Source organism: Panthera onca, chromosome B3, assembly GCF_046562875.1.
Source record: "Panthera onca isolate mPanOnc1 chromosome B3, mPanOnc1 haplotype 2, whole genome shotgun sequence".
Taxonomy (NCBI): domain Eukaryota; kingdom Metazoa; phylum Chordata; class Mammalia; order Carnivora; family Felidae; genus Panthera; species Panthera onca.
Genome location: NC_138344.1, coordinates 98,865,516 through 98,879,132, shown reverse-complemented (window position 1 = coordinate 98,879,132; position 13,617 = coordinate 98,865,516). Strand labels below are relative to the sequence as shown.

The window sequence follows — 13,617 nt, the reverse complement described above, 5'->3', positions numbered from 1 at the left end:
TTTAGTAATGTCTATAAAGAGGATTGGCATGTAAAAAGATGTATATTTTGTATTACTCTATGTATGCAAAAACTAAAATTGTTGATAACTTACCTCTTTGACGTTCCATCATATCTTAGAACCAAATGGCTTAAAATTAATCTGTTGTTCCTTTTCCAGAAAAATCTTTCTGCCTTTTGACTAATGTTTCACATAAAGGTTTCAAAAACCTAGTCAGGCAGAATTTCCATAGGTTTGTTGAAAAACACATATATAGGCAGCTACTGGTGCTTTACTATTAATTTTTGGCTGTTGAGTCACAAGGTAATTTTTTTGAATGTCTATCTTGGGGAAGGTTAGATCTGCATTGAACGAAAGCCTCCCACGTATTATAGATGCTAGAGAAGTGACACCAAGAGATAAATTTCTGTGCCTGGGGGTACTCCAGGGTACAAAGCAGACAAAGCCAGGCCCTGTAACTGCCATTTCTTAATATTCTTTCTGGCATCCAACACTGCCTCATTGCAAGAGCCAGCAAGTTCCAAACTGGGTCAATAAGTGTTACACAAGGTAAAAAGTTGGGGCAGGAAATTCAGAGCTCAAATAATTTTGTAAAATCTTAGGTTCAAGAATGTTAAGCAGGTTTATTTACTGCGTAACTTCTCAGCGATTTTGATATTCCAATACCTATGGTGACTCTCCAGGAGGGGGCTCTAGACAATATGCTATTTCCCAGATGAATTTGATCACTGAGTGATATCTTCACAGAACATCCCCAGTACTTCAGAGCATACTTTGAGAAATGCTGGGGCAGATTTCTTTCAAATCTAACTATAATTTAAAGATAAATTTTTATTTATGATTTAAAATTACAAAATTTACACAAGTGATTGGCTCCACATGATACCCTAAAATTTAGCTCATAGATAAATTCTTAAGAAAGCCAAGAGAAAATTTTAAAATTTTAAAAAGAATCCTCAATAAATTGGGTGTCTTTCAGAATATTTATTTTGAACCTGAGCATATGAGTACATATTTTCCTTGTCGAGGTTTTATTGTTGCTTTTATAGGTCTAGATGAAATTCTCTAACAATAAACCCCACAAGACCTCTCAATTTTTTCAACAAAAGTTGTGGCAAGGAGCAAAGAGGGATGTGAGCCATGCCTCCATTGGGACGGGGGGGGGGGGGGGGGGCGGGGGGGGCGGGGGCTGATGGGGGTAAAGGTCAGCTGGAGTTGCTGTGGATTCTCCTGGGAAGTAACCACCAATGCTTAGGTGACTTTTTGGGACTGAGTTCCCATCAATGCAGATTTGGGGGCTTCCATTCTGACCACAGTGACTCTTTATAAGACTATTCCTAGCCCCTGTCCCCCACCAACCAATGAGCTGGGAGAAACAAAAGAGTTGCCAACAGCCTCATTACCACTGAAGATAAAGAAAAAAGTGACAAAGGGAAACCTCTGCTCCCTCTGAGGTTCCCTGAGTAGGGAACCTCCTACTCACTCTGATCTTTTAAGAAGGGGACCATGTCAGAAAGCAGATGTGCCCCCAGTCCAGCCTTGTCCTGTCTGCCCTGGGGAGATGGAGAGGGGTTTGTACCAAATATGAGATGGTTAACAGGACCAGATTGTCTTAATAAACAGAAGTGACTGAAGAGTTCTGGGATAGAATGAACTATTGTTAAGGGAGCTTGCTGCCCAGAGGGAAAGGAGAGTCAAACAAAGGAACCAAGTGGGTTAGCAGCCATGGGAAAGATAAAATGGGTCCATGTTTTTATCTCAACAAATTGAGCTTCTTCGATCAAACTGGCTAAGTAGCCGGGACAGCCATGTACACACCGTAGGAGCACAGATGGGGGAAACTGAGGAGAGGAAGCATAGGGATGGGATAGATTTATTTTGTCTGGGTTGCCAGGACAGCCTTCAGAACAGTCAGCAATTGAGATGGTGCCTGAGTGCTCAGTGATAGAAAGGGGGGTTTGCAAGTTAGGTAACTGTTCGGAAAGAGGGTGGGACAGAACATGGCTTATTCTGTGAACCATGAATAGTTTGGGATAGTGGGAACAAATGGCTGGGCTGTATCGAGGGGGTGCTCCATGGATTGTAAAGGTGGACTGGGATCCACCTTTTGGGAAGTACCTTCCATGATGTTTCAGCCAGTGTAGATAAATGAGAACCACAGAAGATTTTAGGTACATAACTTAGATACATAACTAGGCTTGCATTTTGGAAAAACCATTGCATGACGATGTGGGGTAGGCTTTGAAATGGGGTAGGGTGGAAGATGAGAGCAGAGCAGACCCACAAAAATAGTTGAGTGGTTTTCACAGCACTAACTGGTAATGCCTGGGAAGAGGTGACAGAGAAGAATGGGAAAGAGGAGGCAAGGAGTAGCCTCAGGAGCAAAACAACCACAGTGAATGCTTGTGCCTTCATCTATCCATTCAACAATTATTGATTTGCATTAATATAAAAACATCTCTTTGCTCTCTTTGTCCTGAAGACCTTCCCTATGATTTCCGGTAAGAATAGTGTGGATTGGAAGCACCTGAAGGAGTTCAGCTACTTATAACTTGATCGTGTTATTGGTCTCCTGCTTTCTAACATGGGTGGGACTTTTGCCACAGCATCTAAGTCCATTACTTTAGCGATACCAATGGTAACAGGGTTCTCCAGAGGAAAAGAACCTTTTTGTCGGTCTTTGGTTCTGACAATAACCGTGTTCTGTGAAAAAGGGTCACACGTGGGCCCTCTGTCTGGCAAAACAGGCCAAACTGCCATCTTAATAATAAATTAATTTTGGACCCCGAACGGATCCATGACCACTCTGGTGGGACCTCAGGAAACACCACTCATGTGCTGGGAAAGTAAGTGGCTTTTCACCACTTTTGTTTAGGCGTGCAGAGCCCTGTGGCTGACGCGAGAGACACCCTGCCTGCTAGTCACAGGTTCACTTACCGACTTTGGCAGCTCGAGAGGATGTAGAAAGAAGAAACACAACTGCCCTGGCGAAGACCTGGGAAAGATGTTTGCTCTCTCACTTTCTTTATAAAAAATAACACATATTAAGATCAGATTTTCGGAAAATTTATTTGAAGACATCAACTCCAGACTGAAAGATTCTAATTGTACCTTCTTTCATGAGTCCCTATGTCTAGACCAGATAATATCAGGACACTTGTCTCGTATCTGAATAAGCTTTTAGTGTCCTGGCTCTGAATAGGAGGGTTTTTCAAGGACGTAAATTTCATTACTGTTTAGGTCAGGAAAGGGCAAATAAGCATGACATCATGGTGTCCATCTAGGTTAGACAAAAAAAAAGGAGGTCTTTTGCACAATAGGAAAATAACACACAGTGGAGTAAAAACGTCCTTAGGCAGAATGTTCAGAGATTAGCATGTTTCCCTCGATGGGACTTTCTGGGTGTAATGGGGGAAGAGTGAACTCATGTTAAACATCTTTCTTAAATATGTTAGCATATATTTCATATTTTGCTTGTTTTATGTCCTCTTAATAATTCTGTTGAAATATTATCATGGGGTCTGAAGTCAGATTACCTGGGTTCAAAAGCAAGCTCCACTGCCTACTAGCTGTGTGACCTCTCTGTGCCTCAGTGTTCTCATCTGCAAAAGGGGGATATTGGTACCTTCCTTACAGAGTCGTTGTGAGCACTTTATAGATAGAGAACACTGAGGGGCTCTTTTCCTGGTGGAGCCTCTAAACATGGGGTTCCCAGACTTGGGCAAATGTCAGAACCGCCTGGGGAGATATTCTCAAGTGTAGATTCCTGGGGCCACTGCCACAGATTGTGATTCAGTCAGTCTGGAGAGAGGCCTGTTGCAGCTGATTCATGCAGTGGCAGTTAAGAACCACAACTTAAAATTAAAATTTTGCCTCCTGTGGCACAGTCCTTGCTCTTCCCTCCTATTCTCTTGAGCTTCCCCCAAGTCATATTGAGCTTGAGCTTCCCCCAAGTCAAATCTCAGGTGTTTTTTTTTTCAATTTTTGTTTAATGTTTTTATTTATTTTTGAGACAGAGCATGAGCAGGGGAGGGGCAGAGAGAGAGAGGGAGACACAGAATCTGAAGCAGACTCCAGGCTCTGAGCTGTCAGCACAGAGCCTGATGAGGGGCTTGAACTCACAGACTGTGAGATCATGACCCGAGCTGAAGTCGGATGTTTAACCGACTGAGCCACCCAGGCACTCCTATTTTTTTTTTTAATTTTTAATGCTTATTTATTTTTCAGAAAGAGAAAGACAGAGTGTGAGTGGGGGAGGGGCAGAGAGAGAGGGAGACACAGAATCAGAAGCAGGCTCCAGGCTCTGAGCTGTCAGCACAGAGCCCGACATGGTGCTTGAACTCACCAACTGCGAGATCGTGACCTGAGCCAAAGTCGGACGCTTGACTGACTGAGCCACCCAGGCGCCCCACAAATCTCAGTTGTTATAGTGTTTGGCTGATTTGCCTACCAGTGGAGGACCTCTATAGAACTACCTATCTTCTTACTAAACTGGTCTCCTATTAGACATTTCTGGCCACTTCTCAGCGTCAGTCCGCGACCTCTACTTTTAGAAAAAATGATCAGACATGCGAGGGCTCCAATTAATCTGTGTTTGCTATGATGGGAGGTAATACGTGTTTGGCATCACACGTGCATGTGACTGAACCCAGTATCAGGGCTCCGAATACTACAAGGTAGGAGAGGCTTCAGGGACTTGTTTATGAAACTTACATAGAAGGAAGGGGGTCTCTCTTCTAGCTACATGCGTTGGCATCATGCTAAAAAGGCAGTCCCTTGGAGTGGTGTGAAAAGTCAGACTCTTCTCCTGGATGCTAGACCTGGGGGCTGAAGGGCAAACGTAGCTTTCTTCTCTCATCATTGTTCACTGGACCCAGAGCCTGTCTTCAGCTGTCTCCGGAAAAGATGCTGCAGCAGTGGAGTAAGTGACCACCTAGGCTGAGGAGCAAAGCTGAAGATGCAGAGGGTTTTAGGAGAGTCGGAGACGAATGAAAGGGGGAGGGCCAGAGAGGGGCATCACAGAGGGGAGAAGTCCCTGGGGAGCTGGGGAACAGGGTAGCTCGGGCCGCATCCAGAGTGGAGAGTGGAGACTCTGCCCAGGGAGGGGGGTGGGGGCGGGCAGACTCACAGGTTCTAGAAGCTACTTCTGATTTTCTGTGGAAGTTAGCTCTCATGTGGAACATTTCATAGGTGTCACAAGGGATGCAATCGATGGAAAGACGCCAGCGGAAACAGTACAGGAACAAGAAGTTTCGTAATGCTAAAAGACAAGGGATAACGTTCTAGAGTCAGGCAAAGCAGGAGACAAGGTGAGAGGCTCTCAGACCCGGGTACAGGCTTCCGTTCCCAGGCTCTGACGATGACAGAGAGCTATTGATGAAGCCAACCAGGTGGAGTAAGCCTTTCGCCAGACATGAGAAACTCACCTTGCCCATTCTTACAGCTACGTTTACATCTCCTTGAGTCCTTAACAGATCCCTAGTTGCCAGATGTCAGTAATTGTTGCAAAACAACTACCACACATTTCAAGTGCTTTCTGCAAGACAATTAAGCAAAGAAAGACCGATTCACTGAGATCATCCTGCAACTGGCCAAAGGTTCAGGACTATTGGAGATCTGTTCCTAGAACTTCTGGAACTGGCCGTGTCTGCAGTTAGACATGGTGCTGCACATAGTCTAGGACTGTTTACGTGTAACTGAATGACTTCTTTTTTGGTAAAAGACTTTGTGGTACCTCTTATTCTTTTTTCTATTGATAAATTCAGGTGTAATTTGCACATAGCACAATTTGCCCTCTTAAAAGTATAGTTGTGTATCTTTTAAGATATGCATATAGTTGATTAATCACCACCATAGTCGAGATATAGGACGACTGCATCACATCGACACCCCTACCCCTGAATTCCCTCGTGCCCCTTTGCAGTTAACTCCTCCCCTGACTCTGGTCCCTGACAACCACTGATCTGCTTTGATCCCAATGGTTTTGCCTTTTCCAGAATGTCAAGTAAATGGAATCCTACAATATGTAGCCTCTTCTATCAGGCTCCTTTTACTCACCTTAATGCATAGGAGATCCATGCACATTGTTGTGTGTTTGGGGGGTCACTATCACTGAGTATCTTGTTCTTCTTTGAGAGGATTGTGCATAAGCTGACATGGGGGGACGTATGGCTCCAGAGGGGGATATTTGAAGAGAGCATACAGGAATCCAAAGAGAAGTCTTTTGAGTGATTGAGTAGAAGACACTTTGAGGTAAGATTTCAAATTTATTTTACTAAACAAACGCCTGTATATTGTTGCTGTGTATCAGATAGTGTTCTACATGCTTTACAAATAATAGCTCATTTAATTCTCAACCCTCCTAGGTTGGAGTGATTATTCTCATTTTACAGATGAGGAAACTGAAGTGTACAGAGGTTAAATTACTTACCACAGGTCACATGGTTAAGTAATAGAAATAGGATTTAAAGCCAGGCAGCTTTTTTTTTGTTTGTTTGTTTGTTTTTTCTGCCCCGAATCATAGCAGTCTATCAAAGATTCACCCATTGTCGTAAAAAGAAAAGATAGTGAATTCAAAGTCTGGCCATTGAAGGAAAGCAGTCTTCCCTAGGGTCCTAAATTATATTAATTTGTGGAGTAGGAATAAAAATAACTACAGATTTAGAAATAGTTGTAGACTGTTTAAGATGTACATCCAGGGTATCTGTGGAGACTGCAAATTTTCTGTAAATTAGTGAGTCTGCCTCAATTTAGGTAATGATCTAATGTGGACCAGCACACAAAACACAACAACAACAACAACAAAAAAGGTAAAGCCCCACTCAGAACTGATAAAGAAAGAAGAGGTGTGCAATCAGTATCATTCATAAACATATATCAAGCACCATGTGTTTACTATCTTCTTGGTACAGGGACCCATTCTGAAGTTAGATCTCTGTATATTAATTGTAGCTTGTTTATATTTATGGTTAGATTTATTCAAATATGCATGGTCCTTTACATAGTAGTAATTAGGTTCCTAACTTAGTCTTTTTATACAGTGCTAAATTTAAAGAAGCTTTCTAATATTACTAAGCATTTAAAAAATATATTTTTGAGAGAGAGCGAGTGCGCAAATGGGGGAGGGACAGAGAGAGAGAGGGAGACAGAGGATCGGACAAAGGCTGTGCACTGACAATAGAGAGCGGTGGGGCTCAAACTCACGAGCCTCAAGATCAAGACCTGAGCTGAAGTCGGACATGTAATTGACTAAGCCACCCAGGTGCCCTGAGCATTTTTATCAAATAGGTTTGATTGGTAAATGCCATCAAAATCATGGCACCCTAAATGAACAGAGGGAATGTATCAAAAAGACATAGTTTTATTTCGGTATGTTACACTCACCTATTAAAATAACCCCCAAATTGGAAGCACTGGGATCCATCCACGCACTCCAGACAGAGCTGATATTATTTGATATCACTTTCTCAGACCTAATGCTTTATAGAACTGTCATATTATTTCTTTCTTTTATAACAGGAAAGGGACCAAATTTAAATGCAGAGGAATACTTATTCATATCACAAAATAGTTAAAAATAAAGAGTAACGATTTAAGTGTTGTTAAGGATGTGAACTTACTGGAATCTTCATACACTGCTATGGTAGTAGGAATACAAACTGGTGCAACCACTTTGGAAAAATATTTGGCAGAACTTACTAAAACCAAAAATATATAAACGTACCACCCAACAACTCCCCTCCGGAGTATACAGCCAACAAAAATATATGCTCATGCTCACAGAAAGGATATACAAAAATATTCTTAATAGCTTTATGCCTTAGAGCCAAAAATTGGAAACAACTCAAGGGTCCCTCAACAAGAGAATAGATAAGTTTGGGTATATTCATGCAATGAACTTTGTAAACAGTTTTTTGGAAAGAATACTACCGCATGCAACAACATGGGTGTATGCCACAGGCATAATTATGAGCAAAAGATACCAGACACAAAACAGCAGCTACTGTATGTATGACCCATTTTATGAAAATCAGGCCAAACTAATTTATGGTGATAGATGTAGAAAAAAAAAAAAAAAAAGGTGACCTGGGGTTAGTGGTGATGGTGGATTGAGTAGAAAGAGGCATGAGAACCTCTGGGGCACTACAAATGTTTAACATCTTGATCTGGGTCATGGTAATATGTGTTTGACAAAAGACACGCACATATACATATGTCCTTATATGTAAAAAGCCATTAAAATGTGTACTTAAGATATCTGCGCTGTGCCATATGTATGCTGTATCTCAATAAAGACAATTAAAACATTTTTGGGGGGTGATATATACACTGTAGCAAGAAAAGCAAGGATTTCATAATTTAACAGGTCTGGGTAATCATTTGTTCCAGTGAATTTGAACAAATTTCTTTGTCTCCTTGATTTTCAGTTTCCTCATCCGTGTAAATGGAATTAATAATAACCACTTTACAGAATTGTGTAGGTCGCACAAAATGATAAATATTAAATGCTTCCATACACTATGCATAAGTGCTGTTAAAAATAAAAGTATCCAGGGGTGCCTGGGTGGCTCACTCAGTTGGGTGTCCGACTTCGGCTCAGGTCATGATCCCACGGTTTGTGGGTTCTTCGTGGGTTCAAGCCCTGCATCCGGCTCTGTGCTGATAGCTCAGAGCCTGGAACCTGCTTCCAATTTTGTGTCTCTGTCTCTCTGCCCCTCTCCCACTCACACTCTCTTTCTCTCAAAAATAAATAAACATTAAAAAAATAAAAATATAAAAATTTAAAAATAAAATTATCTAAAAATTTGGAAACGTGCAAGTCTTTTTCAGTGTTAAGCCAGGGTTGTGTGTAGACCTGTTTGGTGAATTATCTGATTCTCTAGGTGGGTACTTCTGTTTGAGTTGCTATTTACTCAATCTCACCATAAGGAGATTTTGGAATTCTGTAAGTGTAAAAGTTAACTTGTAGAAAAGTGCTAGCAATGCAAATGATTCTTGTCCAAGAGAAAGGCAAATTGATTTTGTCCAGAAGACATGAAACTGCTTTCAGGGTCGAAAAGATAATCCCAAGATTATCCTGTTACTGCCCTCTAGGACATGAACCAGGTCTGTACCTAAATTACAAATTTTATCCACGTGCTCCTCTTTCTTGCTCAGCCCCTATAAATACTTCCATCTTCCTAATTCTTTTTGAACTATCTTGTCTGTTCCCTCATTCATGAGTTAAGAAATCTTTGACACGTGCTCCCTGTTTTGTTTTAATGTTTATTTTTGAGAGAGAGAGAGCACGAGCCCAGGAGGGGCAGAGAGAGAGGGAGACACAGAATCCGAAACAGGCTCCAGGCTCCGAGCGGTCAGCACAGAGCCTGACACGTGGCTAGCACTCACAAACTGCAAGATCATGACCTGAGCCGAAGTGGACACTTAACCAGCTGAGCCACCCAGGTGCCCCTGACATGTGCTCCCTTTATATTTGAATGAGTCATGCTTTTAACTTTAGATCTGACAATACTTAGCAGAGTGCTTTGCTCATAGTGATGTTCGATCAATTTTAACTCTTAATCTCATCCAACTTTTTTTCTTTCTCCCAAGTCTAGGCATGTGAAACAATCTAAAATGAGGTATTTTCTTTGAAAACAGGTTTTACAATTAATGTATGTTTTATTGCATTCATGTTAAGATTCTTTAAATACAATGCTAAAAATATTTTACTGCATTTATAAAAACAAGCTTTTATCATAGGCTGGCCTTGAGTCCCTTCTTTAATGGGAAGTTGGAGCTTAGGGGCAAGAGTGGATAATCCTATAAATGTGCCTTATAATTCTCCCCCCACCCCCCGTGCATCTATTTAAGAGCGTGCAGAGGAACATGGACCATGAGAAGCAGAGTAGGTTAGATGTGATATATTTTGGTCAGGTTATCCAAAAAGTGAATGGTAGATGACTACTGGGTGTGTGCTAGAATTGTGGGGAGGGAGGGAATACCCATGAGGGAGGTGATATATAGAGCTAACTATAAAAACACATATTTATATGCTTTTTTTAGAATTCTTTTTTTTTTTTTGAGATTTGATTTTTTTTTAAGTTATCCCTACACCCAACGTGGGGCTTGAACTCCCAACTTTGAGATCAAGTGTCTCATGCTCCCCATGCCAGGAGCCCTTGGCTTTTTATAATTCTAAAAACATTTTCATACACATGGTCTCACTGGACTCTCAGAACGCCACCATAAAATATATTTTTCCATTTTGTATAAAAGGAAACAGGGGTATGAAGGGTCCAAGGTCCCTCAGTGAATGAATTCGTGACAGCGCTGAGAACAGCCCAGAGTCCGATGCTTGCCCTGCCACACCACACTGCCTCTACTTACCCACCAAACCCACCTGTAGCAATCTACCTGCACAGCATCTCATCCTGAAACATTCAAGCTTGGACATCGGAGCTCCCTTTTCAGCACCTGTCAGCAAAAGATCTGATGATTAGCAGCAAGGCCAATATTTACCAAATGGTAGGAAACAAAATTACAGTATTTTAGCTAAGATTTTCTATTTGGTTAAATGTTTACATTCATTCCCAATTCTGCAAGGAAGAGACTTTGGGAGCCTCATAAATTTAGGTCTTTCCTTAAGGGGAAGTTGTAGGTTAAGGGCAGGAAAGGATGATCTGATAAGTTTGGCTTAATATGTTTTTCTTTAGGTTCATCTGTTGAAGTGTTTGTAAAGGAGCATGGAACAGGGGAAGGGACAGGTTAGAGGTTGATAGGCTCTGGGGCAGCCTACCTCACACCAATGGTGGGTGATATCCTGGAGCTACAGGGAAGACAGGAAACCAGGGAGCACACTCTGAAAAGCCCCATCTTATTCACCTATATAGCCTTGGACCTCTGATATATTACAGGTAAAGAGAGATAGGAAACCTGGAGGTCTGAGTATAAAGTAATTTTTCCTCTTCAAAATAAAAGACCTGGGATAAGAAGGTAGGTTTGATGTGGAAAGAATAGGAAACCTGGATGCCTACTCTCCCTCTTCACTTCCCATTTTCTGGTGCTTTATGTCTCTTATCTGATATGATTAGCTTAGCGTTCCTTCCTGCTTCACAGGGTAATTACTGAGTTTCAGCTCCAGGCTCTTTATAAACATCAGATTAGCCCCGAAGCTTTCTTTTGTTTCCTCTTTTGCTTGTTCCTCAGAGGGCATTAAAAAAACCAAGTCTTGGTCATAATTCCAGCGATTAAGCCTATTTCTACAGAGTTCGCCTTCTGTTCATTTGCATTGCATTGCTCTGGTGAAGACGCTGCTGAGCCTCAGGGTCCCCTGCTCTTTTTTGCACGGCATCTGCCCTTACCTGTTTATGCATTAGCTGGGTGGGCATTTAGGGTATCTTTAAAGCAGGCAACTAATAAAGAGCTCTAACTCAGAGCATTAAGGAAAATGGGTCTCTTTGGATACAGCAGAAATAAATGGAATGCCCTAAAGGGAATGGAAGAGAAAATCTATTTCCAGAACATTTGCATTCGTATTAATGAGTACTTCAGGCCATGTACCCAGTAACTTTGCATTCATTACAGCCCTAGTTGTGTTCCCAGAATCCACTTAAGTGATGTCCCTTATGCTTTCCTTCTCCCCCGTAAAAGGGAATCTCCCAGAAAATTAAAGCGGCATTAGCAACCTCAGTGTTGAATAGCATGTGTTTTTCCTTACCCGCTACCCAGTGGCACTGGCATCCACAGGGCGCATGAGCACAAAAAGGCAGGAGAGCCTTTCTTCTGACTTGCTACCCTCTGGAGGGAATAACATTAGCGCCTTGCCAGCCTTTCATCTGCCACCTTTCCCCAGCACTGGACTCTTGTCTCCCAGCTGGTTGACAAGCTCTGTTCTCAGTCACCAGGGAAGGCCTAGCTTCCATGCGGCTCTTACCTCAGCAGGGAAGCTGGGGCCAGGCAAGCCCAGAATGGAGACCATCACAGGGCTGGAGACTCTACACCGCTGTGCACATCCTTCGTGCTGAGCACCAGGCATCTTTGGAAGATTTTGTTATCTGGAGAAAAATATGCATTTGCATCTGTCTTAGTTACCGTCTCCAAAACCCTTAGTGCATTATTTATTTAATGCACATTCTGAATGAAGTCAACATTCTGCAAATATATTTGCCTTTTTTTTTTTTTTTTTTTGTCTCTTCCAGGAATTGTTCAGAGAGCAGGACCACGTTTCTAACTCAGCTGTATTGCACAATGAGAGTGGCTTAAGGGCATTCTGATGTTTATGTTGAGGGAATCTCAAGCCGGCTATGGTAAGCTGTGAAAGCACAGTGTATCCCGCACCATCCGTACAGCCGCCTGTATTATTGTCAAAAGAGGGGAAAAAAGGCAAGAAGTGGTGGCAGTTCTGATGAGATGGGAATTTCATTCATCATCCCAGCCGGGGGCACATAGGAATGACGCTGCGATGAGCCAGTTATGGGGACAGTTGAGTGACATTCTGTAGAATGTGTGTTCCTGGTGGCTTTTCTAAAAATCAATATTGCCATTCTTTATAACCCTCAAATATCACACACCCTTTCCCTGAAATTCCACAAAGACTGGTTTTCATTCCTTTGATTTGAGGCTTCTGATTATTGTTTGAAAAATTTCTGAAGAAGTCTACACATTAGGCTTTATTACCCATTTCCACCTTAGTGTTAAGAAGTATTGGATTTTTGGGGCGCCTGGGTGGCTCAGTCGGTTAAGCGTGCGACTTCATCTCAGGTCATGATCTCACAGTTCATGAGTTTGAGCCCTGCGTCGGGCTCTGTGCTGACAGCTGGGGGTCTGGAGCCTGCTTCAGATTCTGTGTCTCCCTCTCTCTCTGCCTCTCCCTGCTCGTGCTCTGTCTCTCTGTCTCTCAAAAGTAAACATTAAAACAATTTTTTTTAAAGAAGTATTGGATTTTTCCCAAAGAGTAAGTATGGAGGGGGCACATATCACTAGCTTCGTATTCACAATCTTATCGTATTCCTCTCCTGTTCGAAGAAGGGCGCTTTTTGCCTCTTGCTATAGAGATAATGGGTAGCAAGAACTAGGAGTTGCTTGGAGATGTTACAAGGATTTATTTTAGGAGACATGAGAAGAAGCTCATGGACCAAGAAGAGCTGGAGAAGAGTTTTGAATGGGAAGGCAATATTAGGCTAAATAAAATAAGCCAGACAAATACATACAAATACTGTATGATTCTTTTTTTTTTTTTTTAACGTTTTATTTATTTTTGAGACAGAGAGAGACAGAGCATGAACGGGGGAGGGGCAGAGAGAGAGGGAGACACAGAATCGGAAGCAGGCTCCAGGCTCTGAGCCATCAGCCCAGAGCGTGATGCGGGGCTCGAACTCACGGACCGCGAGATCGTGACCTGAGCTGAAGTCGGATGTCCAACCGACTGAGCCACCCAGGAGCCCCTAATACTGTATGATTCTACTTACATGAGGTATCTAGATGAGGCACATTCAGAGAGGCAGAAAATAGAAAAGTACATATCAGGAACCAAGGGCAGGGGTGGGTGGGGATTATTGTCATGGATGTAGGATTTCTCTTGGTGATGATGAAAAGTTCTGGAAATGGATAGTGGTGATACTTGGAGGACACTGTGAA

The 13,617-nt window shown here is 42.2% G+C and overlaps 2 long non-coding RNA genes across 2 annotated transcripts in view; both read right to left on the bottom strand.

The window, feature by feature from the left end:
• LOC144616655 (uncharacterized) overlaps positions 1 to 13,617 on the bottom strand; it is a 560,479-nt gene that overhangs the window by 144,720 nt on the left and 402,142 nt on the right. The gene's annotated exons all lie outside the window — the stretch shown is intronic.
• Positions 5,157 to 8,749, bottom strand: LOC132669853 (uncharacterized). The gene is made up of 3 exons (XR_009606238.2): positions 6,058 to 8,749; positions 5,427 to 5,536; positions 5,157 to 5,260 (listed from the first exon to the last, which is right to left on the bottom strand). It is a non-coding gene; the product is annotated as an uncharacterized LOC132669853 (long non-coding RNA).